At 43.9% G+C, this 26,456-nt stretch overlaps 1 protein-coding gene across 2 annotated transcripts in view; it reads right to left on the bottom strand.

Moving 5' to 3' along the window:
• The window catches only part of ASCC3 (activating signal cointegrator 1 complex subunit 3), a 2,002,173-nt gene that overhangs the window by 903,467 nt on the left and 1,072,250 nt on the right, over window positions 1-26,456 (bottom strand). The window lies entirely within an intron of this gene.

Below are 26,456 nucleotides of genomic sequence, written 5' to 3'. Positions count from 1 at the left end.
TTATTCAGATACAATAGTACCCATAAACGCACAAAAACATAAATACTTCACAACAATTGATACAAAAATTAAAAATCATATCCATATATCCAAAGTGCCTAGTACAGAAACAGCCATCATTTTAACATAAAATAGTTAAAACAATTCTCGAGTTATATCACATATAATCAGGGATCCATCATAGACTTATGTGCCCTAATCGCAAACTTAAGGAAAGTGCCAGTGCGAAAAATCAATTCAACATCATCTAAATCTAATATGCACCGATACGCTACATCCAGTGCAATTGGTCTTCTCCTTTTAAAATATGGATAAAAAACTGCTTAGAGTATTTAAAATAATATTTACAGAAGAATATGAAGTGCGTAATAGATTGCTCACTCCTCCCATCACAAGGGCAGACATTTTGATTAAAATTTGGGCTATGTCCCAGTGGAAAACAAAGTGCATATCGAATTGTACCAGCTCTTAATCTAAACAGAAGGCTCCTTTCCCATCAACTCATGGCTAAGGTCAGATACATATGAAGCGGATAACAGTACTGTTCAATGGCCATATAGTTGCGCACAATTATTTTCCTAGACTCCACAACATCCCGCTCGTTGTTATAAAGAGAATATAAAGCATTCCGCAGTTCCTTCTTTGTGACTGATTCTGCTAATATGGGGTCCAGGAAAAGATTTTCTCTTTTTACGCTGCGCAAACTTTGAAGCACGCCTCTTAGCCATGGGATTTCTAAACCTTTGTCACAGTGTAAGCAATTCGTGATGATCAGCTGTGTCAAAAATGCCGCATTGTACCTCCACACTGATACCCAGAAAAGTGCCGGTCGGGCACAAATAAAATCAGTTTTAAAATTAATATTGAGCTCCTTATGACATATATATTGAGGGGTCGAGATTGGGGTGCAGAGTAATTTCCTGCAAAACCTATTTTCTTCCTGTTGGATAACTAGAGAATTAACTGTTCACCAGATCTCTGCACCATATGTGGCCACCGGGGTGCACTGGAGTTTATATATTTTCTGTACTGCTAAAAGAGCCCCAGTGGTTTTGGGGCGGGGCAGGCTCAAGATCGAATTGGTGGGCTTTGAGAACTTGCTCCTGGCGTGGGCTAAATGCTCACTCTAGGAGCCGTTCGCAGCAAAGGCCAGCCCTAGGTATACAAAAGATCTTACAGAGGTCAATTTTTGGCTATCTATTATGATCGAGCCTATCTCACGCTTCCCTGGCCCACTGGACATTAAGAAAGATTTCTTAAAATTTACCAGCAGATCCAACTCCTTCATATAATTGTTAACATTTTGGACAAGGAGACGCAAGGAATTTGGAGTGCGACCTATAAGGACCGCATCATCTGCGTAAAGGAGCACGGGGATGGGCTTCTCATTAATGTATGGGACGTCTTGAGTGGCCCTTTTCAGAGATCTATTCAACCCGTTAATGTATATGATAAAAAGCAGGGGGGCCAACACGCAACCTTGTCTGACCCCCTGCCTACATCAATAGTCCCTGAAACTTTACCTCCCATGCCAAGCCTTACTTGGGCCTGGAGATCACTATGTAAATACGCTAGGAAGTTTACCAATGTCTCATCCAGCCCTCCTGCCAAAAGGATTGCCCACAGCTTTGACCTATTCACTAGGTCAAAAGCTGTGGACAGATCCATATAGGCCATATAAATCAGGGACCTTCGTGCAATAGTACATTTCCCGACGTTTAGGTTGAGACATTGTTCAATAGTTCCAACCTTACCCTTAAAGCCCAGCTGGCATGGGTCTAAGATGGCATTCGCTTCTGTCCATCCCAAGATTTTATTATACAAGACTCTTTCTAGAATTTTAAGGGTATTGTCTATTAGGGAAATAGGTCTATAGTTGCATGGGAGGGATCTGTCTCCCTTCTTAAAAATCTGGACTATTATGCTTCTAGCCCAAGTATCGGGTAATTTTGTCACAGTTAAATTATTAAAAACATTCAAAAGCAAAGGGGCCCAAAAATCCGGGTTCCACTTAATTAGGTCAATAGTGAGCCCATCAGGACCCGGCGCCTTATTGCCTAAGCTCTGATTGATGGCTTCTACAACTTCAAAAATGCTCATTTCTATGGGTACCAGGCTACCTGGGATAAAAGTTGCCTCACTTGGGGATGGTGGGGCATAAATTCCTGAGAAGTGTTGAACCCCCGGAACACTAGAGATATTACAGCTAATCGGTGTCGATGTCTGGCCCATGGAACGAAGGTCCCTTACAGCTGCCCAGAAGATGTTACACTTTTTTTGATTGGCAGCCTCAGAGAGTTTGTCCCAGCTTTCGCTCAGGAGATCCTTCTTCCTATCTCTAATCGCCTCATTATACTTCTTTCTGGCCAGTTTAACTTCTATTGTGCACCTTGGAGTAGCTGTGAGTACCCTACATAAATTCCTGTTTGCTTGTGTGCATTCATGGTTGAACCATCTAGGGGTGGTTGCCATTTGAGAGGTGGGTCTAGAAAGGAGGGTTTTAATCGTTTGGCATAATTTGCCAAAATCCTGAATTATCGTAACAGAAGGTAACTGTAGTGAAAGGCAGGCGTCAATACGATGCATTTTGTCCTTGGCCAATTTCCTAAATATTTCGGAGTTATCAGCCCCCTTCCAGTGTAATCTTAAGTTGTCAGTCGACAATGTTAGATTTGTAGCCCCACATTCTATCTGGAAAATCGGCCTATGGGCACTGTTAATCGATATTCTAATAGGTTATGGTCTCCAAAGTTAGAAGGAACAACTTCGGCTGATACGAGCTGTTTTTCTATCAAAGGGCATACAAAAATAAAATCTATTATAGAACTACAGCCCCTACCCCTGTAAGTTGGATGGTTAGTCATGGTTGACCCTACGGCCAGGTCCATAACATTGGACAGGTTATAGGATCTTATGAACCGGCCAAGTTCTCTACCTCTGCTGATGGATTTACCATAATAGGCCAACCCCCTTTCTGATTGTGTATCGAGAATTTTGGCATTAAAGTCACCCCCCAATAAAAAACCTAGGGGGTCCCCATTATTAGCCTGGGTATCCAGGTCTGAAATAAAATCAAAGAGCTTAATAAAGCTCTTGTTTGGAACTGAGTGAAAATCATTATTATAAAAATGTATCAGATAGAAGTGGGTCCCTCTTTTATAGAGCACTACCTGATAATCTAGACTACGAGATGGGATTGCTTTAAAACTACCCCCAGCAGCCACTTTAATCCCTATAAACAATCCTCCCGATGCTCTCCCCATCCTAGGTGTTTGAGATGTCACACTAAAACAATGGAACCCCTCAATGAATAGCTCTTCTGTGGCCCAGGTTTCCTGGAACATGACAATGTCATATTCCCTGATCATATTTAACCAATCTAAGTTATCAAGTCTGGAACGTAAACCTGCCACGTTCCAGCTTATGATACTCAGGGATGCTCCATTGCCACTTCTAGATGTAACTATCCTCTCTGGGGAGCAATTAGATCTGGGCGGTGAGTTTAGAATTGACCTGTCAGTGACTTCTGTGGTAGGTGCCGTGTCTAATAGTCAATCTTGTGTGTCCAAGCTAGAGAGGGCATGCTATCTATTCAATAGGGGCTTAGCCGTTTCAATGCTCCTATGTGGGATTGTGGTTGGCTTATAAAAATAACCCAGGGGGAGTGCGCTAATGTTAGTCAAGGGGTAAATGATTGTTCTCTAATAGATAGGAGTCGACGCCCTGTTGGGGTCTTCTAAAAGTTAAAACAATGCAATCCCCATCTATACATTTATTTGATGGTCCGACCAACCCTACTCTCCTGGCCATGATTATTTCCTCCATCCTGCGCGGGTTAAAATTCTTATGTTTGTGGAGCCAGTCTACCAACTTGATTTGGAGATCGGACCAAGACTCCCTCTGGCCCTCCCCAAGCGTGGGAACGCCAGTTAGGACAAGCACATACGGAGTGGAAGCTGGTGGAAGATGTAGAGTGTCCGAATTAGGGTTTGTACCAAGATTTCTAAGATCTCTCTTCACATCATTGGTACCATCGACTGGCATTGGGCCCTGCTTAAACGGCCTATCTTGATTAATGCCCACCTTCTGGTTGCCTGCACCATCCTTATCTAGTGTCATCCTACTGCTTCTATTGATACGATCATCACTAGATGGAGGAGATACCCCCTTGTTCCCACATGATTCACATAGTGCGGCTTGAGGGGGCGCCATAAGGTCAGCTGCGCTAGGAGATTGTGATACACCATTACAATTGATTTGACCATTAATTTGACCGATCAATACTAGATTCAAATCAGTTCCCCCGCCCCCACCCCCATTTGTACTTGCTGCCACAGTATTTGTTTTAAGCATTTTCTCCGATAATACATCGAGTTTTTTGACAAAAGTCTCCATTAGGTCATCCAACCTAGGCTCATTTATTTATTTATTTTATATTTTAAACTTATTAGGCGCGACAGCTACCCAAAAAGGGTTTCCCGGCGCCGAGACAAAGAATAAAGAAGGCAGGAAATTACTGGTTACAGGCTCAAATCCTTCCATCAAGGTATCCAAAATTTCAATGCCCATGTCAGCTGTGTTATGTTCATTTTCCAGGGTATCATCAGTCTGAGTTGCAATTGAGTTGGTCATCAAGGCTTCAACTGTCCCGCTACCACATGGGGCACCTGTATTAGTATTCCTTCCTTTCTGCTTGGTCTTAGACTGATTTAATTTCACTTGATTTTTCTTTCCCCTTAATGCTGAGGTAGCCGGTATTCTCCCTCTGACTGTTTTGCTCGAAATCCCTCGTGTGTTACTGGCAGGAGCACTTAAATCCTGGTTGGCAGAGGGGGATAAAGGTGGTGTTTGTGTATCTACTATACCAGGACTTAATGGCACCGGGGGCGATCTTAAAGTGTCAATGGGAATAAGGTCCACAGTACCGCCAGGTGACAAAGGCGGATGGTGCGGGGCAAGATCTAAGGACAATCATCTCTCAATTGGCTGTATCTCGTGTATAAGCACTGATTCGGCCCTTATAATGAAATCATCCAGGGTTACGACTAACCCCCTCCGTTTACTCATTTTTGCAATGGGGTCGATTGACTTCTTATAAGATAATTGGTGCGTTAGGGTTCTGGGGGCAATGTGTTTATAAATTAATGTTTATATAATTCACACATTACCTTCCTCTTTCGTGAGCCTTGGTCCTTATGCAGAAAGCCAAGTGGGGGGGGCCCAGCCCGGCCTCTTTCGGCCTCTGACGGACACAGATGGCCTGCCCTTTGCCCGGGCTTAGTCAGGCACCCGCCGGCGCGCGTCCCGCGTCGCGGGAAGGGCTGGACACTTTAAACCTTCCAATTGCAGGGGAGAGGAGCGGATTGGCCGGTGCGCACCCCGCAGCGTCCTGGGGCTTGTGGTTCTCTTCAGGCCCCCCCCCCCAGCACAGCAGCAGCAACACGAAGCATCTCCCAGTAATAAACGTGGGAACACTAACAAAAGTCTGAAACCAGTATTGCGTATATGTGCTGTAACCGAAGTGAACGGAGACTGAAAACAAGTCTGCACAATGAAAGGTACTGTGCAGGGTTAGTTACACAAGAAGTCACCAGACCTCTGGCACCAGCAGACACCAGAACCAGGCAGAAGTGACATGAAGGCAGCGCCTAAGAGGCGAACAAAGGCAGAGCCATAGGGCCACTTTTATTGCAACAAATCACTAAAAAAAGGTCAGAAATTGCATTTTGTCAGTGTATGAGGACAGGAAGTAAATTCAATCTGGCCTAGAGCTTTGAAAATTCTAACTGTACTTCTTTACAGTACTGCATATATATATATCATATATATACTATATATATATATTATATATATATATAATATATATATATAATATATATATATATATATATTTTTTTTTACTTGTTCAGAAAGGAATAACAAAGTATCCAGGCAGGTACTTGCATAGACCAGGAGAAGGAAGTTTCAGCAGAATAATTGTTCAAAATATTCAATAATTTACCGCAAACACACAAGTAATAGAGTGAAAGCGACAGTTATTCGCAGTGCTTTGTTGAAATGCATCTTCGTGCCAAAAATTGATGCGAGGATGCATTTCACACTACTGTGTAGTACAAAATTACAGGTTTGAATTATGTCAGAATTTCGCAAACTTACGCAAAAGCAAATTACGCACATTTTCATTCTCCTGCTTTTAATTCCCCAAACAAATGAGAGGTAACAACCACTTCGTCGAAGGAGGCACATATCATGCCATGTTATGCCATTGCAGGACTTTCAACTAGAGAGGACACAATTTAGTATGCAGCAATCACAGCATAGTTAATGCACAAAAGGTATCCTCCCACTCTCAGCATGATGGCCACCAGTCTCACCAAAGCATGGCATTAACTGCAGTTTCGAAGCAATATTAGGATACTTGCGGCACAAAATCTCATCATGCGGGATAGCAGCAATCTTACACCAATGATTCTGGCTATGTTGCCTCTTACAGGGTATGACCTGAAAATAAGCACACTCGCTGCACCAAACGGAAAGAGCATGGTCTTCGCTGCACAGCGATTTTTACCTAGAGATCTGCATATGGATTTTTAGATTTCTACTAATGAGACATATGGTGATATATGTGATGTTATTAATGTCTACGAAGCATCTGCGCGTGCATGTGAAAACCTTACCACTGATATCAGTACCCACTTAATTTTCTCCTTGTACATACATAGTAATTGTTACATATTCCTGAATAGTCAGCATTAAAACCAGTAAATTCCCAAATGACTTACATCAACTTTTATCAATTTGAGGGCGACATTTTGAAGTTAAATTTCCCAAAGCATTTTACATCCATTGTCTAGCTTATCCCGAAAGACCCGTCCCAAGGTACTTACATATAAATGGCAGTACAAGCCCCCATGAGAGTTCCTGCGCTGCCATATACAAGAGGGTGTGTGAGGAGGTAGAGTTAGGTGGTATTATGTTTCATAGGGTACCCCAATATAGGCTTAAGTAGTTCCCTATCCTTTCACCTACATTTACAGTACCATTGGGTTTTGGTATTGACCTTTTACCTAGTTAAACACTGCATGAATGTTGTGTGGTTTTCCCCGAAAACTAGCCTAATTAATTATGCATGAAGATTCTCAGAATCAGATCAGGATTACCATCTTCTGCATGTATAAGGGTCATCCCTTCCATCATCCTCGATCGACATGACACAGCAAGGTAGAATCCCCTGAGGGTACCTTTTGCATATATAGACACACCATATCTTTGCCAGGGCAGGCAGAGGAGAGAGGCTTCCATGCTGACACACTGACGCGAGACGCTAAGGTTCCTGCGCGCAGACACTCCCGCTCACAGTGGTTTGACATCCCTCGCGGGGTGTCCATCTCAGGACCAAGACGGGGTCCCACAGTCTCTCACTTCAGGTAATGGGGTTGGTGTCAGCCTAGGGGGATTCTTGGCTCTACACCTACATACATGCTAGGTACACTTAGGTACATCTAGTGAGGGTTGCATCGTAGGAGTACGCATTACTACTGTTATGTATTTATATGCTTGCATATATTCATTGTTTTTAGCACTATGGTAGAAATCTACCATCTGCTTACTTTGTTGGTGCTTATAATAATTTATATCTGTTTCTGTCTTATGGTTGTTTCAGCACACCTATTTTACACTAGAACGAAGCTGGTTCAATAAATGCTTATTGAACACGCCCCCACCGTTTATTCTGTGTATTTCTCTGAGACAAAGTGAGCACAAGTGACTGAGTGAAAAGTACTGTACTGGTTCCATGATCCCTGATGGGACGGGGTTGTCATGTTTGATAGTTGCCAGGAACTATTCTCTCCTTGATAGGAAGAGCTTATTGGGGCACTGTGAGCTAGCTGGTATACAGGCGAACATACCCGGTGGGGGTGTCCGGAATCAGTCCGGACACAAGTCCCACAGTCTATGTTGTCTAAACACGCAGATCCTACATAGGTTTACAGGAACTACACAACAGTGGTGTTAGACTATCACTGATCTGGATATATTTTCGTCCTATATCACAATCCCACCCTTACGCAGTCTTGGAGGTGAAGTGCGTGGACAGCAGGCTGGGGTATTGACAGTGGGCTACAGTACTTCAGGCAAGTAGTGCCTGCTTCTGGTGTCAGAGGAGGATTCAAAATCTTGCAGAGAACTAGCTGATGCAAAAGACAATCCTCCATGCACTCCAATCCCTCTCACACAGTAGCAGCTTAATGACTCTCAACACACAAGAATGTTGGGACACACTCACATTTTCACACAAGACAGCCACATTTACACCAAGTTCCATTTGTAATTTAAAAAAATTAGTGCATTAGAAATGTGTGACCACAATATTAAGACTTTTTTTTCAAAAAGGTGAATTTTTCATTTCGTAGACGTCAGTTCATGCACTCCCTTCTTGCTCTGCATCAAAGCTTTTCAACCTGGTTTATGTGAACACCGACTATTATGAGTGCTCTGTACGCAAGTAATGGACCATTCGAAGAACGGAAGGGCCCTTTAGGCTCAGGGACCACAAGCCTAAGTGCCTTTTGCCTGATATAAAACAACAAGCTGCAATAAATAAATTAAATTTGATTATCAATACTGCCCTACCATGCATTTCAACAGCGGACACAGAGCACTAATGGACTGGCACTCATTGTGCTCCACAGAAAGGTACATATCATGAAGGTCAAACGAATTATCAAGCACTTTAAAAGCTCACCAATGCCAACTGCACGTCACTGAGCTTGAATAGGCTTTATTTTCACATCCATTCCAATGGTTCCAAACAATATATATTTCAATGCCATCTGATCTATCGACTTAAAATCGAAACCTCGCTATTCGCCCTAATTTTTCTCAAGGTAAACAAGTGACAGGTAGATATAAAGGTACCTTAAGATGAAACAGCAATACAAATAAACCAGTCTGTAATTGGCAGCCTTCAGAATGTTGATTTTATTGAGTTTTCTGAATGCGGAGGACTCTTCGCTTATGTTCCAAGACCTAAATTCCTCCATTCAGTTTCTGGGGACAGCCACTAACTAAAATTACTTCCGGTGCTCTTAGTTTATTAAACCTTGATCATAATAATTGTTTTTTACCCGTTTGAACGTCAAAAGATTTGTTTTACTACATGAACATAACTAAAAAATATGTTTGCGTAAGCATAGTGTGAAATATGGAACCGTTGGTGGAAGGTGGTAAGTTGTCCTTATTGACTAACATAGAGGACATATGGTCATAACCTTACTTACATGCATTTTCACTAACCGTAAGGAGCAAATAGGCATATAGGGCTACATCTAGTGCGAACGTTCACAAAAGTTAGTAATGCACCACTGTGAAAGTATAGCGCTTCACACCCTAGAGAGGCGCCCATGCCATTCTGCAGGTGTTTGAACCATGAGCGAGAGTACAATAGGATAGAGACAATGAAATAAAAAAAAGCCACTGCCAACATTGGACTCCGGGCACTTAATGTGAATCTGTGAGGCCCCTGAATTTATCCTGCGACCTGGATTCAATTATTACTCTTAACTCCAGGAAACAACATCTTAAGCAACACATAAGGCGGCTCTCGGAGCAACATGCCATTTCTTTAATGCACCATGGTACCCATTGCTAGACCTAGCATCCTTGGCGTGGTTTCCCCTGTCTTTTAGCCTCTACCTTCTGTATTTTTTGATTTTATGCTGGACTCTGTTTTTTGCTAGTTTATGTACTCTGGACACTTTACCACTCCTGACCAGTGCACCTGTGTAAATTTTGATTCCGATTGGTTCACCATGAAGGGCATGTCTGATGTACTGGTAAGTCACTAGTTAAGTGCAATATGTGTGCCCAGGTCCTGTAAATCAAACGCTACTAGTGGGCTTGCAGTACTGGTTGTGCCACCCACATGCGTAGCCCTGTAAACTTGTATTAGGCCTGCCATTTCAGTGTCTGGGAGTGCAATTTTAAACTGCCATGTCAACCTGCCCTAACCTTCCCTTTTACTACAAGTAAGACACCCCTAAGGAAGGACCAAGGTACCCCCATGGGCAGGGTGCGTTGTAAATGAAAAGTAGGACATGACACTGGGGCGTTTTACATGTCCTGATAGTGAAAAAATAATTGGCAGAATTTCACTATTACAGGGACTAGGTCCCCAATAGGCTATCATTGGAGCTGCTGTGAACAATTTTACAAGTGGGACTTTCAATTGGAAACAGCTAGAGATTTGGAGTTTGGGCTCTCTGAGCTCAGAATTTAAAAACACATCTTTAAATAAAGTTTTTTTTTTTAAAGTTAAGTGTTTAAAAAAGTTTTTTTAAAGATGTGTTTTTCAAAAATGCCACTTTTAGAAGTAGGCATTTTATTGTTTAAATATCCTCTGCCTGCCTGTGGAATCACCGTCTGGTTTAGATTGACAAGGGCCTGTTTGTGCATTCCCTCTGACAGTCACACAAAGGGCGTTGAGGTGTGCCCTGCATATCATGATGATCCATCATCAGATTGATTGGCCTTCCTGCGCTAGAGTGATGGGATGAGTTCTCACATACACCTGAATAGGGCTATGCCTGGCCTCTCACAATGCAGTCTCCACCCCATTGGAGTGTGTCTGGAGCCAAGGCCAGGCAGGACAAGAACTTGTGCACTACAAAGACAATCCTTTGAAGAATGCCTACTTCAAAGGCCAAAAGGGGTATACGTACTGGACCTAAAACCTAAGACTTTTAGAACACTTCTGGCTCAAGAGGAGACTCTGCCACGGAGAAGAGCTGTTAGGAGGAGTACTGCCCCTTTGCTGTGTGTTGCTTTACTGGGTTGGTCTGCAGTTGCTACTTCTGCTTTGGAGAGGAAAGGGACTGGAATTTTGGTTTGTATCCTGCTTGTGAAGTTTCTCCAAGGGCTTGTGATGGCTTGCGTCCTGTTACGAAGCCATAAAAGACTTCACTTGCAACATCCCTCAACTACACTGCTGGGAGTTCGGACCTGCCAAGTGGTGCCAATTCTACTTCTGGGCCCTTGGAAGTTGTTCCTGCTATAGAAAGCTGTAAAAGACTTTAAAAATTTGATGCGCCCTTCCAGCGCCTGTTTTCCTACGTAGCATCACCGTGCAGGAGAAATTTCCATATGCCGCCGCCGTGCAGCTGAAGAAATCAACGCAGCGCCTGCCCGTGGCTGAGGAAACTGCTGCAGCCCGAGTTCAGCGCACCAGGTCTCTGAAGTCTAAGACCACCGCACTGACTCCAAAACAGGCCCTGCTGTGCAGCTGAAAGAATCAGCACATTGTGGGAGTGCAGCTGAAGAAATCGACGCATCGCCTGTTTGCCGCATCGACCTCTAGCGTATCCAGATTTCCACGCATCGTACCTGTGCGCCAAGTTCTCCACCAAACACCCGCAGAACCATCTTGGATTTCCACGCAGCGCTTCCCGTTACAGTCCGGATTCAACACAACCCTTCTCCTGCGTGCAGCAGAACTGACGCATCGTTTACCCGGGAAATCGCCGCTTCACTGTTTTCCGACGCTTTGCTCCTCTTCAGCTGTTTTTCTTTGTGGATTTTAACACATCTATGGTACTTTGTGTAAAATCACTGCATCCATAAAGTTCTATGAACAGAATTGCTTGAAACCTTTGAAAAATCTTTTTTTTGAGATCTGGATGTTGGATTTTTGTTGGTTTGGTCTTGTTTGGTTCAGTTAAAGATACTTTATGTTTCTAAACTGGTGTGGTGTCCATTTGTAGTGTTTTCACTGTGTGTGTTATGTACAAATACCCTACACATTGCTTCTGAGATTGGGCTGACTGCTTTGGCCAAGCTAACAAGGGGGGTGAGCAGGGATGATATTGGGAGTGTAACTCCCTTACCCTGACTAGAAGGAAGGGTCCTTACTTGGCCAGGGTGCATACCACTACCAACTAGAGACCCTAATTTCTAACACCCATGTAATCAAATTAGTGTGTTCAATGGAAGGAGTGACTTTAAGAACAGATTTTGCAATATCACGTATACTGTTTGATGAATAAAAATAGCCAACCAGTAGCCATGCAGAATGTGTAGGGAACGGGGTAGCGGTGAATCCCTATCATGTACTTTCTTTACCCGCTTGGGCATCAGGCTTTGACAAGGTCCAAAGACAATATGGCTTGAGTCGCCTCTTAAACTAGTGCTATCGAAAAGGTGATGTGCAAATACATAAATCGCACCTTTGCTGTACGCACTGAGCTAAAATTTTGCAATTCAGTCGCTACGTAATAATTTTGAGATGCCTATTATGCAGTTAGTGTGGACACAAACCCAGTCCTCTTGAAATGTTCAGTTTTTAGACCTTAGGACCATGCAGAATTGGCAAGTAACGGGCACGTAGCTGTGAAAAATAAACAAAAGCGCAGAAAATAACAACGCTAACTTTGACTTGCATTTTCTTAACATTTTAACTGCAAATGATCATTTCTTCCAGAAGATGTGCTGCGGTGGTGTATTTGTGTGACTAGAAAATGTTATCACACTAATGGGCTAATTTTTGGTATAGTGGATTGGAAGCCTCATCAGAAATAGTTGAGGACCAATACAAGAAAATTAGCGGAAAATTATACATTTAAAGACAGATGGAAAGGTCTAAAATTAATACAATAAAACTGGTACCCCGAAAAATTTCACCCAGCAGCAAAATGTGGACTGCATAGAATTCTCCCCGAGTGATTTTCACCAAGAAAAAACCTGGTGCAAAAAGTGTAGGCCAAACATGCACATCTCAAGCTCGAGCAATTCAGAATGAGGAACAATGCCCAGATTATTTACTGGTAATCTTCATTACTACTCTAAATCCTACTCGTCCCAGTTCTTAACCATGAGGTTAGTTACCCAATCCCAGGACAGGAAGCAAAACAGGAAATGTTACTAAGCCACACCCACCTCCACTGTGAACTACAAGAGAATAGCCCTCCCCAGTACTTCCTGTAATACCAAGCCTTTGATCAAAAGGCTATTACCACAGGGAGGGTGGGTGAGACGAATGACTGGAATAGCTGTCAAGGGTTCAGACTGCTTATGTGTGACAATTTCATAATTTCAGTGTAATTATGAGTGACATTCAATGACTGAGTAACACTTTCTAGCGAGCAAAATCAAGCAATGCAGATGAGGAAAAGACAAATATAAAAAATGACACCCATTTGAGCAACGAGAAACTCTTAAGAATATCTTAAAACTGCTGCAAAGCACGAGAAAAACAAGGGCACCCGTGAGAGGCCCCAGCTCGGCTTGGATCTGAGCCAGCCTCACGACGCTGAACAGAACTCAACATGTTGTGCAGACAGTCAGTGACTGCAGAGCTCTGAGCTGGGTAACTTTTACAATTAATTTAGGGGCTCCCGGCTGTGAAGTTACTTTGTGCAGAAAGTTAGCATACACTTCAAGACAGAGCTGCGCAGCCTCTCAGCGAATCTTACGTTCAGGGCCGGACTGGCCGTAGCGGGCACCGGGCAATCCCCGGTGCGCCGCACGGGTAGGGGGGCGGTTTTGGGCCCTTGGGGGGTGTTTTTGTTACAGGGCCGTTTTTGCAGCAAAGCTGCCAAATTTGCCCTGTAACAAAATCGGCCGAAAACCGGGCGTGGCAAAGAGCTCGGCAGCACTCACAACCCTCCCCGGGGGGGAGGGGGGGAGGGGGGGAGGGGGAGGGGGGGGGGCCGAGCACTTTGCCAGGGGCGGTTTTGGTTCCCAGTCCGGCCCTGCTTACAGGCTGAATGATGATGTGAGCTCCTAAAAAAATGAAATTAGAAAGCCAAGTGATTAGTAGTGAGTAGTATTGAAACTTATTGTCAGAGAGCGCCGTTATTGAGCAGCCGCAAGAACTCCCCCTGGCACTGTTCGGTCTCAGCAGGTCTGCAGCCCAGGACTCCAACTCGAGCAGCATTCATGGCTGCACGAGTAACGGACTGCAGTCAGAGCAGGGCGATGGGCCAGGCTACTTAGCACGCACCACCACTTTCCCTCATACGGGTCTGTCCAATTCTGCAAACTTGACTCTGTGCCACAGCCCAGGCCCTAGTCAGTGAGTGTGTGTTCTGGTTCTTGATTGGGCAAATTAAATAATGACACTCAGTCCCAACGTGACATCAGTGACATTGCTGCGGTGACTCAGTGAAACTCTGTAGCCAGCCCAGGCCACAGTGAGCTGCCTGAGCCAGCACCCAAGCCAGCCATAGCAGCGTGCGCTGCTAGCTATGACATTTGTGCAGTCAGTGGTACTTAAGCAGCGCTCCAGCTTGACAGCTGAGGAGGCGCTATAAATTGGTGATGATGCATTTCAGTGCGCCGATGCAGACCATCATACTGATATGCGTTCGTCTAATGCCCGATGCGTGGTACTTCGCCGGCCTAGACTGGGTCAAGGACGAGTCAAACTAAAACTAACAAAGATTACCGGTAAGTAATTGGGCATTATCTCTACGTCCCTCGTCCTCAAATCAGTCCTTAACCGTGAGATATGCCAAAGAAGTGTACAGGCCTTTTGATAAGTAATACTCAAGAGATCCAGACATACTGCAACACCAAGTGATATAATTTCAAGAATCCCATCAATAATAACAACTAGCAAATATCACTGCACCCTCACGTCAATACTGATTGTAACACACCACAGCCGAAACTCTGGCGGTCATGCAACAGTTCATGTAATCTATAATGCTTCACAAAAGTGTGTTCCTAAGTCCAAGTTCCAGCCCTACAAATCTCCGCTAAAGGGACCCCTTGAAGTTCAGCCCAGGAAGCAGCTGCACAGCTTCTGGAACGGCCCTGCAAACCAGAAGGTTTAGGCAGGTCAAAGCCGGAATATGCCAAGGCAATAGCTTCTTTGACCCAGCGACTCAACGTGATCTTGGATGCCTTCTTACCCTTCCCTGCAAAGCCAAACGTGACAAATAGAGAATCAGATTTTCAGTAGTCTTTGGATCTGTCAAGGTAAACCAAGAGAGCGAGTTTAACATCCACCAAATGCAACCTATATTCCTTTGCAGGAGAGGGGTTTGGATAGAAAGCGGGAAGAATCAGATCTTGAGAAACATCACTTTAGAACTTCAACATCACTTTAGAAAGAAAGGATAGATCAGGACAAATAACCACAGCATCATCAAGAAGAGAAAGAACAGGAGGATGACAGAGTAAGGCAGACAGTTCACCCCACCGATAGGCAGATGTGACAGCCACCAACAAAAAGACATTAAAAGAAAGGAATTTAAGATCCACTGCTTCAAAGGGTTCAAAAGGGGAAGGAGGGGTTGCAAAGACTTCAAACCAAAGGGAAAGTCTCAAGAAGGAAAAGTAGATTTCACTGAAGGGGGATAGATACCATAGGTCTTGAAAACATAGAAACCAATGGAACTGCCACACTGCCCAGGTCATGCTTCACATGGACTGCCTTACTTGCATACCATTGTGACTTCAAGGTTGACAGAGAAATATGTTTACGAAACCCTTCCAAGAGAAACTGGATAATAGAAGAGACAGAACAGTCCACCTTGAGCAAAACAAAAGGAATCAAAGACTTTCCTGTGTTTGGAGTAGGAATTAAGAGTGGATTTCTAAACAAAATCAATAATATGAGGGAGTAGACCTTGCTCCCCCAGCCTCATCCTTTCAACCTCCAAATCGAGAGGGAAAGACGACGAAGCTGACACTATGAGCAGGACTTCAGGGGAGCAGGAGAGTAAGGAAGGAACCAGGGAAGCCCCTGGCTATGCACCTCAGAAGAGGGAACCAACTGCATCTGGGCCAGTAAAGAACCACCACAATTACTTGGGGCTTCTCCCGCTGTATCCTGCACAAGAGCCTCTGAATCATCGGAATTGGGGGGGAAGGCAAAGGGAAGCTTACGGGGTCAATACAAGTTGAGCACATCCACATCCCAAGCTCCCTCCTCAAGGGCCCTGAAGCAAAACCTCGAGAGAAGTACAGTGCACTTGGAGGCAAATAGATCCAGAAAGGGAAGGCCAAACAGCCGGCAAATATCCCTGAAGGTAGGCCTTGTCAGTTGCAAATCCTGGGAAGGGGGAACTTCCAACTTAAAGAGTCTGCCACCACATTGTCCAGACCCTAATGTGAACAACCGTCAATGACAAGTGAGAAGTTTCTGCCTACTGACCCAGACTGCAGGCCAATTCATTCAGTGATCGACAACAGGTACTCCCCTAATGATTGATATATGCCACTGTCAATGTGTTGTCTGATCTTATCAACACATATCTGTGGAACAGGGAATGGCTGAAATGGCAAACAACACAGAATTTTTTTTTTCGATTTGATGATCTCCATTGTTCTGCCAAATACCATTTTCCTTGAGGTGAGAGGGTCTACAGTGATGCTCAGTAGTATGGTATTAAGCACATTGAACATATATAGATATCAGGGTACGTTTTCTTTGAGTAGGTATATTGCTCTTTAATGGTTAGAATGTAGAATTAGATGATGCATGCTTTGGGATCCTAGAATGTGAGCACTTGACAAGCACTTGTGGTTCTGCAGTGGAGGGAAGCTGTTGTGGGTCTGTTATTGTAATAAAGATCTTTTATTATTCCTCTTGACTTCCATGTTTCTTTCTGCATGAGGTATTACAACACTTTATTGGCGACGAGTGGTCTTTCCTTCCAAGATTATGGACCCTCCGACACCTTGACACTTTTATTGGACTTCAGCATTGACACATTTGTAACCAGATACTGCACTGGCATTTGGGACTTTCTTGTCTTTCCACATTTATGCTTCATAATTTGGTAAGCATGACCATTAGCAATTTTTGAGTAGCAGCGGAAGCTTCTTTCAAAGAAAATTTCAGCAAAGCTTACCGTTTCCGGGCTGTGTTTATTATGGACTGTGTATGTTTGGCAGTTGGAGGTTTTAAGTGCTGGCATCTTTTGATTTCTCCTGTGTGCGTGTGCTCATGTCCTGGTGTTCTTGTAAAACATGTATACAACAAAAGGGGGGGGGGGGGCACTGTTCCAAGGTAAATAGTGCAAACAGTCACTATCTTACTCCAGGGAGAGAGAAATAAGAAAAGGAGACAGGACATTTTGTGAATTTTTTGACTTTTTTCTACATCTGTTGGTTCAGGCAACACCTGCATACCTTAAGGACATCCGCGATGTCCTGAACTTGATCCAAGAGATCAATGATGACAATACAGAGGAGATCAACCTACTCCTCACACTCGATGTGGAGGCACTGTGCACGAACATCCCCCAGGACGCCACGTTGTAGTGGGGAACCTGCTATGGGAGGCGAACCGGCCTACCAATACACCGGACGACTTCATCATCGATGCAATCAAAATGGCATTGACCAATAATGTCTTCATGTGCAAGACCACCATGTGCCACCAAGTACAAGGCACTAGTATGGGGAGTACCTTCGCGCCGAGCCTTGCTGGACTTTACATGTCCAATTTTGAAGCCACCAACATTTTCACAGATACCAATCCCTTCCAAAAAAAACTCATCACCTGGAAGCTGTACATCGACGATGTCCTAATCCTCTGGAGAGGGACAAAGGCAGCCGCTGTAACATTCCATGAGTGGATCAACAACCAGGATTCCGACCTACGTTTTACCAAGACATCCAGTGAGAAGGCTATTCCCTTCTTGGATATACTGATAAGCCTAGAAGATGGTTACTAGATACCAAACCTACAGAAAGATGACCAACTGTAACAGTCTTCTGAGCTTTAAGAGCTACCATCCAAAAGCCCTAAAGGAGAACTTACTGTATGGCCAGTTCTTGAGGATTCAACGAAATTGTAGCAGGATACAAGAGTTTGATTCTCAAGCCTACCTGCTGGCTAAAAATTTACGGGAAAGGAAATACCCCAGGGATGTGATCTTGAAAGCAAAAAAACGCGCTAGAAATAATAACCGGCAAGGACTATTGGAGACCAGGGAATCAGAAACCAGTGATGTGATCATGCGCGCAACACCCATTGGAATAAAAGGGCCTCAGCACCCCCCCCCCCGTCGTGTGTGGCAGCCCGGGCTCAGACGGCTCCCTGGCACACACACAGCTGCACCCGAGCACTTCACAGGTCTTTAAAAGACCATGTGCATGTTAATGGGGCTTTGATGTTGTGTCACGCCTTCCAAGAGCCCCTGCAGCTTCACTCTGCCTATTGCTTAAAGTTTCAGCCCCCCGCGAAATTTTTTCTTAGCCCCCCGAAATGTGGCTGTAGTTGCGCCTCTGGATGTGATCACATGCGTCACCACATTTACCCCGCTATCCAACTAAATAAAAAAGATCAACCGCTACTGGAGGATCCTCAACACTGTCTCCCTGGATCTGGATCCCCCTTGTTTTGTGTTCAAATGCACTCTGTACCTTCATAATCAGCTGGTAAACACACGCCCAGAGCGAAAAAGAAACCACAGGAAAACCCACTTTGGTACCTACCTGCAGTAACAGGACACCACCCTTATGGTAACTGTGGGGCTTGCTCATCGACAAAACACACTAAATCACTACAACTGGATTACTTTTTGTGGAAACAGCGAAAACACACTAATTGTAACACCACTAATTGTGTGTACTTGATTACCTGTCCGTGCCTACTTAGATACGTGGGGATGACAACCCGAGACGTGAAGGTGAGGATCAGCGAGCACAAGAGTACCATTAGACGCGGACGGACAGCCACTAAGATGACTAATCACTTCCTTGACAAGGGACATCCCTGTGAGGCCGTACAGTGGACTATTCTAGAGGCAGACCCAGGTTGGAATAGCTCATCACTTCTGAGCCGAAAACAACGTTAGGTGCACCGCCTCCGTACTCATGAACGAGGCTTGATTACCGAAATACCATGGACTAAAATTAGCCGCTGGCTTACAGCATCGCTATACAGGCCTGCACTTATACTACTAGCTTGCACACAGACGTTGTTACTGGATGCCCCCAACAGGTATCCTAAGCCTGAACAGTGATATGGTTAGAGCCACATCTACACCACCTCCTGAGCGGGCCCTCACCACTCACCTACCTACACACGAACCCACTGGCTTGACTACTGTCCTACAGTTAGACCTGAACGCTTGCCACTTATACCCTAGTAATCCGTAACAACCACGCTCTGACCTAGCTCTTATTTTAATCCCCCATGTTTTCTGTAGGCATTGACCAGCGACCTACTATTTCCATACCTCCAAGAACTCACAGTCATTTGTGGACATCCCCACGTTTAGGGTCCTGATAAGTGGGAGCCCACTTTAATCCTTGGGCTCATCACAAGTCTTAAATTACCATTTTTCAAACACTTAGCATCCACTAACACGCCAAGAAGCAGTCCTCATCTTAATCATTTTTGACACCCTCATATTTTTCTGAGGGCTTTGAATAGTGGATTAATACTCCCATAGTTGGGCTCATAACATTCTTGTGATAACACCTGCTTTCACAGATACACAAGCATGGAGTAAACGCATTAAGCGTTAGGGCACATTTTGCATCAAGCCTACACAGACATTTACAGTCCACGTTAGTGGTCCGCGTGCCCGCACTAACTCCACGATGCCGGTGCGCCCGAGATTACAGGACGCAGGGCCGGCGCTAGGCATGGGCAGTGTGGGCAGCTGCCCAGGGCCTCGCGCTCAGGGGGCCTCGCGCCCCTGTGAAAGGTCACACTTCCACAGCCCACCACAGGGCCCCCTGCCTCACCTGATTAGATTACGATTGGGGGACGGTACAACCAGAACGGGGGACGGCACAATAGCTGAGCCAGCAATTATGTTGGCTCACAATGTCAGGGGCAGGGCAGCGCCTCGGTTAAGTACCTGCCATTATCGGCGCTGTTTGTGCATTTTGTATCTAGGCAACAGAAGGCCCCTTTGGTTCCAGCACAAGACGGACACACGTAAAAGGAGGTGGGTGAGGGGAGGAGGGAGCAGCCAGATCAACTGGCTTTTGTTAACCATCGAATCTTGATAGGGCAGTGTCTCTCATCTTCATTGAATACAGCTAAAGTTTGGTAATAATAATGCCTGTGACATACAGTGATCGATACATTCTTCCTAGCTCGATAAATTAAAAGCCATTAATTCATTTATGCAGAAACACTATCTGACTGATACTGATCTGACACAGGGGGGCAGTATTACTTACAAAACATAAAAATATTTACCGTTCTCGTTGCCATCTAAGCTAGGTACAGCTACCACTTTATTTTCTGCCCACTATTGAAAAACACCCCTTCAACTGAGGTTTTTTGTTGTTGTTTTTTTTGTGTACTCTGATGAGCTCTCAACACTGTCTTGGGAAGTGCCTTGTTACTGTTTGAAGGCCCATGGGAGGGGGCCCCACTCCAAGGCCTTCAAGCACTGGATCGAGCTGCAAGGTCATAGTGTGGGGGCCCCCTTCCCTGGGCCTTGTAGACTTCGGTGTCTGTTTCAGAAAGCACAGCAGGAGTGTACGTTTTAAGCAGGACTCATTCATATATTGGTGATAGTGAAGGTGGCAATGTATGCCTCTATTGAGCCTGTCCTGGACTACAATATGGTTTATCATCTTTGTCATGGCAGTGGGCACCGTAGCCATCGGTGGCTATTGGGCAGGAAGCAGAGACGTGAAAAAGTAAGTGAAGCAAAATCAGTTGCCGTGGAAACAACGTTCATAAGTTACTAGTAGAACGCAACAGCACCTTGCCGTTTAAGTATAGTGGACCTTTTAAAACAGTGCTCTACGCTTTAAATTTTGAACTGGGGCATGCTTTAACATCCTTGGCTACCATGCTCATTCTCCGCCCACAACAGTTTTCAGCTGTGCCAGAGGTTAATACCTAACTTTTCAGCATTATTATATGTATCATTTGGTGACAAACATCCCCGTGATTCAAATACGTGTTCAGTAATATCCAAATTGATCTTTAGTGCTTCAACATCAACCATATAGTTTTAGAATGTAAATATTTTATTTTTTACTAGATAGTTCGAACACCTTACGTCCCAGGTCTGATGCCTTGGAGATAAGTATGCATCTGGATGCTCTCCCATGATTGTGTTGTTTTAGAGCTGGAATTTCGTTGACACAGGCCAAATATACAATGAAGTGTCTCAGTTAAATTTAGTGATCTTTGAATCCCTGGAACTGACCAGGATAGTACTGTATTCTTGACTCCACATGTTTTCATGTAAAAACACACCACTGTGACTGGGTTTGCATATTATGGGTTATAAAAACAAGCATTGGCATAGCCAATAGGTCTTGCTTTTGGGACCTTCTAAGTATTTAGTTATGCAGTACAATATCTTTGGTGCACCCACATCAACTGTTGTATGGCTAAACACTTATAAGGTCCCAAAGGTGAGACCTATTGGCTATGCCAATGCTTGGTGTGGTTGTGTGTGTGTGGTTGTGGTTTTTTGTGTGGTTGTGTGTTTGGTTTTGTGTGTGTGGTTGTGCGTGTGTGGTTGTGTGTGTGTGGTTGTGTGTGTGGTTGTGTGTGTGGGTGTGTATGTGTGGTTGTGTGTGTGTGGTTGTGTGTGTGTGGTTGTGTGTGTGTGTGGTTGTGTGTGTGTGTGTGTGTGTGTGGTTGTGTGTGTGTGTGGTTGTGGTTGTGTGTGTGTGGTTGTGTGTGTCTGTGGTTGTGTGTGTGGTTGTGTGTGTGGTTGTGTGTGTGGTTGTGTGTGTGTGTGTGTGTGTGTGTGTGTGTGGTGTGTGTGTGTGTGTGTGGTTGTGTGTGGTAGTGTGTGTGTGGTAGTGTGTGTGTGTGGTTGTGGTTGTGTGTGGTTGTGGTTGTGTGTGTGGTTGTGTGTGTGGTTGTGTGTGTGTGCTTGTGTGTGTGTGGTTGTGTGTGTGGTTGTGTGTGTGGTTGTGTGTGTGGTTGTGTGTGGGGTTGTGTGTGGGGTTGTGTGTGTGTGTGGTTGTGTGTGTGTGTGTGTGTGTTTGTGGTTGTGTGTGTGTGTGTGTGTGGTTGTGTGTGTGTGGTTGTGTGTGTGGTTGTGGGTGTGTGTGTGTGGTTGTGGGTGTGTGTGTGTGGTTGTGTGTGTGGTTGTGGTTGTGTGTGTGGTTGTGTGTGGTTGTGTGTGTGGTTGTGTGTGTGTGTGTGTGGTTGTGTGTGGGTGTGTGTGGTTGTGTGTGTGTGTGTGTGGTTGTGTGTGTGTGTGGTTGTTTGATTGCAATATTTCCTTTTAACTGGATATTTGCTCACCTGTTTTGCATCCTCTACTTATTGTCCATGTTACTGATATCCATATTAGTTCGCTTCAGTGATGCCAAATAAGATCAATAGTACTGTGATGTTACTTTCTGTGATGTCACTTCTTGTGACGCAATATTCAATTAGGGGGGCCTCACTTCTTCCCTTTCGCCCGGGGCCTCAGAAGGCCTAGGACCGGCCCTGACAGGACGTGACCCAGAGGAACGTTCGTCACTCCCTTTAACACATGCACACCATTTAGACACCTTGGGAATGCATGCATGCGCGGTGCGTTCATACAATGATGAGGTGAAACGGAAAGAGGAGCCGCCCTCGTTCCATTACCAAGAGTACTTCTAGATGGCCCCAGCCTGCTGTCTCCCATTTACAATCTGTATACTAGGGAAGTACCTGGAATCCAACTTATTTGATAAAAATGACCACACTATATGCTTTTCGTGGTGCGAGTTATTTATTTACCCTCTTGTTTTTCCTTTCATTATTTTTTACTTTAAACAGGAAACTCTCTTATTTCCAAGAGAAACATAAAAAAATTAAACATAAATTACAAAACAAATTATAACTACATATAGACATTTACAATGGACCAAATCAATAGTAATCCAACACCATACATTCGAAATTGCACAATATGTCATGTGAAACATGAATAAATCATGTATTCATGTTTAATAATATTTTCCCACCAGGGAAAATATTATTTGAGCATATCTTTTGAGCATATCATTAAGTTAAAAAGCAATGCGTTGCCTGTCATCCAAAAGGTTAGACATGTGCCATTGTCTGTGCGTAAGGATTTAAATGCAATGTTGGGCAAAATGTGGACGCAGGGTATTATTGCACCTGTAGAATCATCAGAATGGGTTTTGTCTGCCGTTATAGCCCGTAAGAATAATGGGTACATCTGCTTATGTGCGGATTTGGGAGTATTGAATCGTAATATTCTTGTTGATTGCCATTCCCTTCCCAGGATTCATTATATGCTTGCCAATACTTGTTTTTTCCACAATTGACCTATGGTAATCTTATTTCCAGGTTTCATTGACAGAAGTATTTCAACCTCTCATGACTTTTATTACCCCTTTTGGGGCATATATGTACAAACGGATGCCTTTCCGACTTGCATCTGCAGCAAGTGTATTCCAAAGTTTAATGGACTAAATGTTTGAAGGGCAAGTTGGGATTCAAGAGTTTCAGGATGATACCCTGATTCACACGTATGATGTTAGTCATCACTTAGAACTTTTGGAGGTGTTACTGCAAAAACTTGAGAAACATGGTATGACTGATAATAGAGATAAATGCAGGTTTATGAAAGGGCAAGTTGAATTTCTGGACCATAATTTATCGCATGAGGAGTGCCTTGTGAAGGCAATTAGTGATGCCCCAGTTCCTGGTGATAAGACTCCCTCAGGGTGTTTTTAGGGCTCTGTGAATATTTATGCAAGATTTGTGCAGGGATATGCAATTACAGTGCAGCCTTTGAGAGCCCTTTTAAACAAAATATATAAGATACGTATGTCAAAGGAAACTCAACAGGCTTTTAATTGCGTCAATAATCTTATTGTAAATGCTTCCACTATCAAACCTTTCACTCATGGTTGTAGGAGTATTATCACTGTGGATGCCAGCACCAAGGATTTGGAGTAGTATTGAGTCAATTTGTGGAAGCTACGGAAAGAACTGTTGCTTTTGCCTCCAAGATGTTGAATGTGGCTGAAGTAAAGTACAGTACCATTGAAAGAGAAGTCCTTGCTTGCTCATGGGCAGCTGAAAAGTTCAAAATGTATATTTGGGGAAATAAATTTGAGCTAGTCACCAACTATAAATCATTGATATATATATAAATATCCGGTGATAGTTGTTCAAATATGGACTACAGGAATTTAATTTTGACATTAAATATATTCCTGGTGGGAAAAACATTAGGGCCGACTGCTTGTGGCGTCTTCCAATTGAGGATGTCTAACGAAAGTGTAAGGATGATGAGGAGTAGGAGTGTGTGATGACAGTTAATGAAGGCACTGAGTTATCTGGTATTCCTGAGGTGGAATGGAATGGATGTTGCGTCAAGGATGAGTGTTTGGGTTTGGTTAAGAAAAATCTGGTTAAAGGATAGCCTTGAGAGACAGAAGTTTGGATGCTGAAATGAAAGCTTTTGCGCAAGTTGCTTCGGAACGGTTGGTGGTTCATGGGATTGTCGTGAGACAGGCTGCTTTTGTACCACCTGTTGGGTTACGTGACAAGATTATCAAGCAGTGTTATTGGTGGCCAGGTATTGATGGACTTGGTAGGAAGTATGTTGAGTCTTGTGGAGAGTGGCTACGTTCCGACAAGCATTGGAAAACGTCAGCTTCCCCTTTGTTTCCTGTTGAATGTGTCCTTGTGAAAAAATTGGTGTGGATACGCAGGCCCATACAATATTTTGGGCCCTGACAAGAACTATCTTATTGTTGCCGTGGATTCTTTATCTAAATGGTTATATTTTGCATTTGTGACAGGAGCTGATTCTAGGAATGCTTTGGCATTTCTTGAACATTTGTTTTATTTGGAAGGTAAAGTGAAGGAGGTGGTGTCCGATTATGGTGTGCAATTTGTCTCTGAGAAAATGTCTAGGTTCTTCAGTAGGCACTTTGTGAAACATGTGAAGGTGCCTTTGTACAGACCCTCTTCGAATGGTTTGGTGGAAAGGACCATATGTATGCTTAAGTAGGGTGTACAGACTGCCATTTCAAGCAAATTGAAAGTAGCAGAGTGTTTGCAACAAAAGGTATGGAGTTATAATACCACTCTACATAGCACTACAGGAGTTGCACCTTTTGTTTTGTTGAGAGGCAGAAAACTGGTGTCCTGATTAGGTCGAGCGTGGTTGGTTGACAGAGTAGGGTGCCGTGAAGTCACAGTGAACTTGGACAAAGTTTGTGAGCATGTTAAATCCAGAAATAAATATTTTGACAATAGTAAAAGGGTGAAAGAAATGTGTCTGGTGATTGGGTTCTTATAAAAAAAACAAGAGAGTTGTGAAAGGAGAATCTAAATATTCTGAGCCTGTGAAAGTCATCAAAGTGTCCAGTATGGCTGCATTGTTGTCTGAGAGAGGGTGGTGGACAAAAATTGTTTAAAGGGAGTCAAGACCAGGCTAAAATCATCAGTGAGAGATGTAATTCTGGAGAAGCGAGAGAGATAAAAGGTGATGGTTGGTTTCACTTTGGTACTTTAGCTGATGGTAAGAGGAATGCAGTTGGTTAACCTTTGCTTGACAGAGGGGATTGTGTGTCAGATGGCAATGCTTTGGAAGTGAGAGATCATAGACTGGTCACTCCTGGTGATGGCGATGCTAGTGGTTTGGTTAGGAGTGATAGAGTGAGATCTGTCCCTGTGAGATTCAGAGATTATCTTACTTACTAATTTCTTCTGGCATAGTCTAGGTTTTCTTTAGGTTGTTCTTTCTGTACAAGTTTTTCTGTTTTAAAAAAAAAAGTATTAGTTAGGGGGGTGATGTTGTATGGTATTAAGTATATTGAAAGTATACAGATATCACGATATTTGTTCTTGGAGTAGGTATATTGCTCTTTAATGGTTAAAATGTAAAAAAAGATGATGCATGTATTGGGAATTCTAGAATGTGAGCACTTGACAAGCACTTGTGGTGCTGCAGTGCAGGGAAGCTGTTGTGGGTCTCTTATTGGAATAAAGATCTTTTATTATTCCTCTGGACTTCTCTGCATCTTTTTGCGTGAGGGATTACAACATGCTTCCCAGCCCACAGCACTCGCATCCGTGTTCACCAGCACTGGAGGATCTGGACACACCACCATTCCCTTGCAAAGGTTGTCCTTGACCATCCTCCATTGCAGAAATGGTTTGACATCCAGGGGAACGAGATATAGTAAGGTCATGTCCTTGACTGACAGGGTCCCTGGGAAATTATATGATACAGCAGTGGCCTCATATACATCTCGCCCATGGTACTGTAAAAACAGTTGCTGCCATAGGACCCTGAATCTTCAAAAACTCCTGGAGTCGCATCATCCTGTCCACTGTAAGAAACACCTTGCCTAGTTGGGTGTCGAACCGTGCCCCAATGTACTGGAGAGCCCGGGAGGGAAGAAGATGACATTTTGGCAGGTTCAGGAAGAACCTATGATGATTTGGCCAAGCAACAGTCAAAGACAAATGATAAAAGGATAGAAGGGGACCAACCAATCATCCATATAAGGGAATATTGAGATCCCCTTGAGATGAAGACGCA

Source organism: Lissotriton helveticus, chromosome 6 (genome assembly GCF_964261635.1).
Source record: "Lissotriton helveticus chromosome 6, aLisHel1.1, whole genome shotgun sequence".
Classification (NCBI taxonomy): Eukaryota; Metazoa; Chordata; class Amphibia; order Caudata; family Salamandridae; genus Lissotriton; species Lissotriton helveticus.
The sequence above is the reverse complement of the archived record's forward strand: the minus strand, read 5'-3'. Positions and strand labels throughout refer to the sequence as shown.